Here is a 6,152-nt window from a genome sequence, read left to right as displayed (position 1 = left end):
TCTTAGCCTGAGGGGTCTATGAATCATGAGAAAACACAGTGTAACTCTTAAAAAATTTAACAAGATGACTTTGCAAGTTCACGAAGGATCTTCCATTATAGTCTGTGGTCACTCTTTTGTTTCACCTTTGTTTATGTACCCTCTTGGTGTTGGGTTGGAGCAGGGGTGTCCAAACTATGGCCGTAGTTTGGAGGTATTTTAGAAATAGAGAGGGTGCGCAGTTTTAGCACAGAAAAAACGGGCCAAAGAGTCTAAAAGCTGAGAGGCTGCGCAGTTGTAGCACAGAAAAAAACGGGCCAAAGAGTCTAAAAGCGGAGAGGCTGCGCAGTTGTAGCACAGAAAAACGGGCCAAAGAGTCTAAGTGGAGAGGCTGCGCAGTTTTAGCGCAGAAAAACGGGCCAAAGAGTCTAAAAGCGGAGAGGCTGCGCAGTTGTAGCGCAGAAAAACGGGCCAAAGAGTATCAAAGTTGCCATAATTAAGGAGTATAATATTCATGAAATATCATGAAATGATCATGAAATGAACATCAATTTAAAAAATCTTAGTTTACACAACACTGTCAAAGATAGATAAACATAGTAAGTCAAGTAAAATGGTGTGTAAATGAATGTAATCAGGAAAATGTATTATTTAAAGTGGTATATTTCATTATTTGTTTTATTATAGAGTCTGTGGCCCGTGACTTCAAATATATTTCTCCTTCTGGCCCCCAACAAAAAAAAGATTGGACACCCCTGGGTTGGAGGGTGGATAAGGATCTCCACTGGTAATTTGAAATTGATTTAAATTGCTTGTTACCACTTGAGTATGTTCCCTGAACATTTGCAGCACTGAAGATTAAAGAATGTTAAATGACAACTTCAGACTCAGACATGGAATGTCCTATACATCTAGCATCCACTGTCAGGCCTCACTTGAACTCACATCTCCTTGCCATAAGCATACTGGCCGGTGTTCAGCGCCGCTCACTCCTGAGGATCAGTGCTGTAAAATCTGTTACCTTACTAATTTAATGTCATCCTGACCTGATGTACGTTGACCTAACTGCTCACAATATTAACTGTGCAGTTCTTGGTTCCATGCCTCTTGGATAACTATTAACTGGTGTAAAGGGGCAAGACGACATTTCATAATCTAAATTGTAAATGATTGTATTCCTAATAAATATTAGCATGAAAGGATATCATCCGATGACAATACACAACACTGTACTTAGCAATGTACTCTCCTGTTGTCACGGAGACCCAGGCAGGGAGACGAGGAGAGCGGACACAAGTGCAGGTAAGGGAGAACTAAATAAATAATTTATTAAATAAATAACAAAGAAACAAGGAAACAAACAAGTAAACATGTAACAAAGATAAACGAATAACCAAAAAAGCCAATCTTCCTATTTTGCTATGCTTGCCCATTTTCACATTAACCTACAAATGGAACACTAGCTAAAGCACCAGTATATAACAGAACAGGTCTTGTTTTCCCAAAACGTTATTAATGTTAGGTATGCCATAACCCTGTGCTTAAGAACCTTAAGATTAAGATTAACCTTAAGATTTCTTGCAATAAAAACTTAATTAATTTAAATACATTTTTAGATATTAGATGTAAACATGCTAGCATTTTACATTAACATTACTTAAACATTACAATATAAAATGGATGTAAATAAAAAATATCTAGAAACTAAAATCAAGAAAATCTACAACATAGAAATAGAGTTCTATTTAGACGTGCAAAGACATAAAAAAAACACAAGATTCCTGTGTTGGCTATAAAAACTAGAGCTAGGCTGACTCTAGAAAGTTTGTGGACACATTTGTTGTATATCTGCAAAGATTTGTAATCAGTGTGAACTTCTCTGCAACTGAAAGACCTCAATTAAACCAATTTGCCAAGCTAAATTATCAATATTAAATATCTTTTGCAGAAACATTATGTCAATCTCAACTGAATGGGGTAATTGAGATACAACTCAAATATGTCTTAAAGAGTACCCTTCATTAAAAGCATGAAATTTGTGCTCTGTAGTAAAAAAATATTAAAGCCCTGCTTAAAATGCTTAAAATGAGATGTAAGTATTAAAATTATGATCAAAAGTAGATCAAAATAGTCCAAATAAAATAAATACTGGATGTCCCTCTACATCTTAACATAATCCAAGATGAATGAGTTGATTTTTGATATCAGAATGATGTTACTGTGCTGTTTGTATTGAGTAAGTTCTGCTGTTTGATATGATATGTGTGTGATGTCTGTACATTACTTTGGACTTCAGTTATGTTTGTTCACCTTAACCAGGCAGCATTAAACCCACACAAACATCAAAAAATCTGTGTAAAATATACAAAAGTTACTTTACTGTGAAGATGAATATTTTTCTATATTTGTAAAAATATGTTAATTTGGAGTAAATCTTGATACATTTTATTTTTATTTAATTCAAACAACTACGCTACGGACAAAACAGGCACATTATATTAATGTACGAAATGTGTTTTATAAGCTGAATCGCCTTGTGTTGGATCCAGAGCAAATTTTCTCAATCAGTTTTATAAGTTAAATACACTTATGCACAGCTCTATACTGATACTGGGTGGGTGTTCTCTCTTTGCTGTAGTTCCTTCACAGGAACAGAAACATTTATTTGATATTCTGGTCCATGTGGACGTGATTGTGTCACACAATTCGTGCAGATTTTTTCAGATGTGTTTCATTCTGCAAAACTCTTGTTCTACCACATTCTAAAAATGTTTTCTGGAATCAGATCCAGTGAGTGGGAAGGTCACTGTAGAAGACTGAATTCATTGTCATGTTTATGAAACCAGCAGGAGACCTTTGTTTTGTAACCGGGTTCATTATCCTGCTGCAAGTATCCATTAGAGTATGTGTAATGGCGATAGGTTTTTTAATCGCCTGTGAACCTCTGCAAAAAATCATCAGACTAGATTACATTTTACCAGATTTCACCTGTCCAGTTTTGAGGGGCCTGTACCCACTGCAGCATCAGCTTTCTGTTCTTGGCTGACAGAAATGAAACCTGATGGGGTCTACTGCTCTTCTGCTTTGAAAGCATTCTGATATGCTTTTCTGCTCACCATAATAAACCAGAATGGTTATCTAGTTTACTGTACTGCCTCTCTGTCAACTTGAACAAGTCTGACCCTTCCTGACCTCTCTTATTACATACATGCCCACACAATTAAATATATATTAAATTAATAGGTTGCTTAAAGTAATAATTTTGAGTAGACTAGACAAATGTGTAGATACAAGTGTATCTAAAGTAATTTATTAGATACAGACTTTTAAGTTAATTAAATGTATGTGTAAGTAAACTAGATGTTTGCCTGCTTTTAATTAAAGTGAACTAATTATACTTTACAGTGTACTTGCTAAAATTGTCTTCTTGCAAATGAACCAACCTACATTTAAGATGAAGTTCAAAAATACCATGACGTTCTCTTGTAGAATTTGCTGGTACAATCCAAACTTACAGATCCATCAGTATTGGCAAGACATTGTAGACCCAGTCCAGAAAGACGAGACCAAACCACAGCATTGCACCGCAAGCTCAACAGTGGGGACGAAGCTCTTATGTTGGAATGCAGTGTTTGGGTTTCACCAAACATAATGATTTTCCTTACAAAGTAAATGTTCAACAGAACATCATTCCAACAGTCTTCTGGTTAATCCATGTGATGTAAAGCTGACTTCAGAGCTGCATGTAAGTCAAACGTAGTTATCTTTGGGTTCTTTGTGATTAAATACTTTCTTAGCAAAACGGGATGATTTCGATTAATTAATCACAGAGCATGTAATTAAAAAAAGTTTTTAACAATAATTAATACATTTCAATTATTTATTTTAATTATGTACCCCATGTGATCTTGGGATAACCAACCTTTAATATCAGTGACATCACAACCTTCATTATGTTTAATTTTTAGAGGACTGAAGAAAAAGTAATTACGCTATGAAATATGATTTCTGTTTTGTCTGAAGTCTTAAAATTATGATAAATAGTGAAATGAAAAAAAAAAGTTTTTTTTAAAGTTATAAGACACCAAATGACACAGTATTCAAAGTTCTTTACATAAATAAAAAGGGAGAAAATAATTAGCACATCACAAATACCATAGAATTAGAGACAGAAATATGTATAAAAATGAAAGGATCAATATAAAATGATTATTATGATTAAAATAGGACAGGAGAAATGGTTACACCAGTGATGAACTAGAGCAGAGTGCATCAGGTTCACAAAACGGCTTGTAAAATACAGGTGAATAGTAATGAAGGGGAGGAGTTTTGGGTGGAGCTGTAAAATTCCAAAACAGAATCCCAGGAGGGAGATAACTCAGAAACAGTAAACTTGAAAGACTGGAAGAACAATGCATACATTGTAATATAAATAAAAGAAGTCAACATTACTTTCAGTAAAACTTTACTTTCATTAACATATGATATTAATTTTTAACAGTTAAAAGCTGCTAAATCATTAACAAAAACATATTTTACTGAATAGCTCGTTAATTTAGCAAAATAGGTTCTGTATGCTTTTGTCCTGGCCTGTGACAGTAAGGGAAGTTTTTGGTGATATATAGAAATATAACTAATAAAAGGATTAATATTGATTTATTTACATAAGTGTTTTTTTACATGAAGAACTAAACCAGACAAAACAAATAATGTGAATTTAGTTGTTAGTGTTTTATATAAAACAATAGACTTTACTAAATAATGCAGTATAATGTGATAATTAATTGTTAATAATGTGGCAATTGTGGTAAGGTTGGATACATACATTTTATAAATATATTTATGGAAGTTTTAAAATTCAGCTTGAATGATTTATACCGCAAGATTACTAAGTGTTCAGTGTTTATCTAATAAACAGTAATTAGGTCTCCAAACTTATATTTACTTCTTGTTGAGAGTATATTTTTCTTTAAATAAAGAAAAACTACACACACTGAATATTGTCCACATGTTAAGAAGTAAGACTAAGAGTCAGAGGTCAGAGTGTATTGCTGTTGGGACATATTTGACCATGGTGTATTTTAGGAGCCTCAGTACTGTAAGAATAAGAGTACAGACCGAAAGACAACTGGCTTATGCTGCACTTAATGACAATATTATTATTATAATTAAAAGGTCCAAACCAGGGTGCCACTCCTCAAAGTTGGGCAGACCATTTGGCTTATTTTGCATATAAAAAGGCAAAGCAGGACAGGAACTGCAGGAACCAGAAGACCCAGTGTACTTAAAAAGGGATTATGGTCACAGAACACTCCCCACAGGACCCTGTTGGTGAACTATTCTCTATTAAGTCCAGCAGTAACACTGAGGTGTTTAAAACCTTTGGTAAAAAGTTTGACGCAACTTACTTTTTTGTGCTACAGTGCTATCACTGTCAGGAGGTTTAAATTACTGTGAACTCCAGCTCATTGAACATAGCTCTCTCTCTTTCTTTCTGTTAATCCTTCAGTTCCTTTCAGGTCACTTAAAACTTAAATCTTTAAACACATGCTGAAGCCACTATAGCCACAGAACCCACTGCGCTGTGGACTGACGTGTAAATAGAACACTTCCATTTCAGGTTTTGCTGGTTTAACTGAGGGGCCTGGGCAGTGCATGTGATATCAGATTTCTACAAACTGAATAGATTAAGCTAGTTGTGAAAAATTCACTGAAAAAGAAAGATTAAACCCTTTATTATACACAGACATCCATATCTGAACAGTTATTATTCAAGGTGCTACCACATTCAAACATATCTAAATGACTTAGTTATTACTACACAGAAGTGAGAAATGATTGGTCAGACCGTCCAGCAGGTCTTTGAATGTTACAGGGTTAAATGGTTGATTGTGATAGGTAATTTTCTTGCTTTCAGTCTTTCACAACTGACTCAGAGTTTGATGTGGAAGTTGGCAAATGATCTGTTTCTAGCGGGCAGGAGAAAAAGAGAGCAGTTAGGTGTTTGTTGGTGAAGCAGAGAGAAGCTGAGAGTGAGAAAGACAGGGAAAGAGAAAGAGAGGGAGAGAAACAGAAACAGAAGCTCATGCTGGTTGCCAGTGGGACCACTGATAAGACGCGTCTGCATATCTCTCTCTCTCTAAAAAAAAACCCAGATAGACAGAGACAGAAAG

Source organism: Astyanax mexicanus, chromosome 5, assembly GCF_023375975.1.
Source record: "Astyanax mexicanus isolate ESR-SI-001 chromosome 5, AstMex3_surface, whole genome shotgun sequence".
NCBI classification, from domain to species: domain Eukaryota; kingdom Metazoa; phylum Chordata; class Actinopteri; order Characiformes; family Acestrorhamphidae; genus Astyanax; species Astyanax mexicanus.
The sequence above is the reverse complement of the archived record's forward strand: the minus strand, read 5'-3'. Positions refer to the sequence as shown.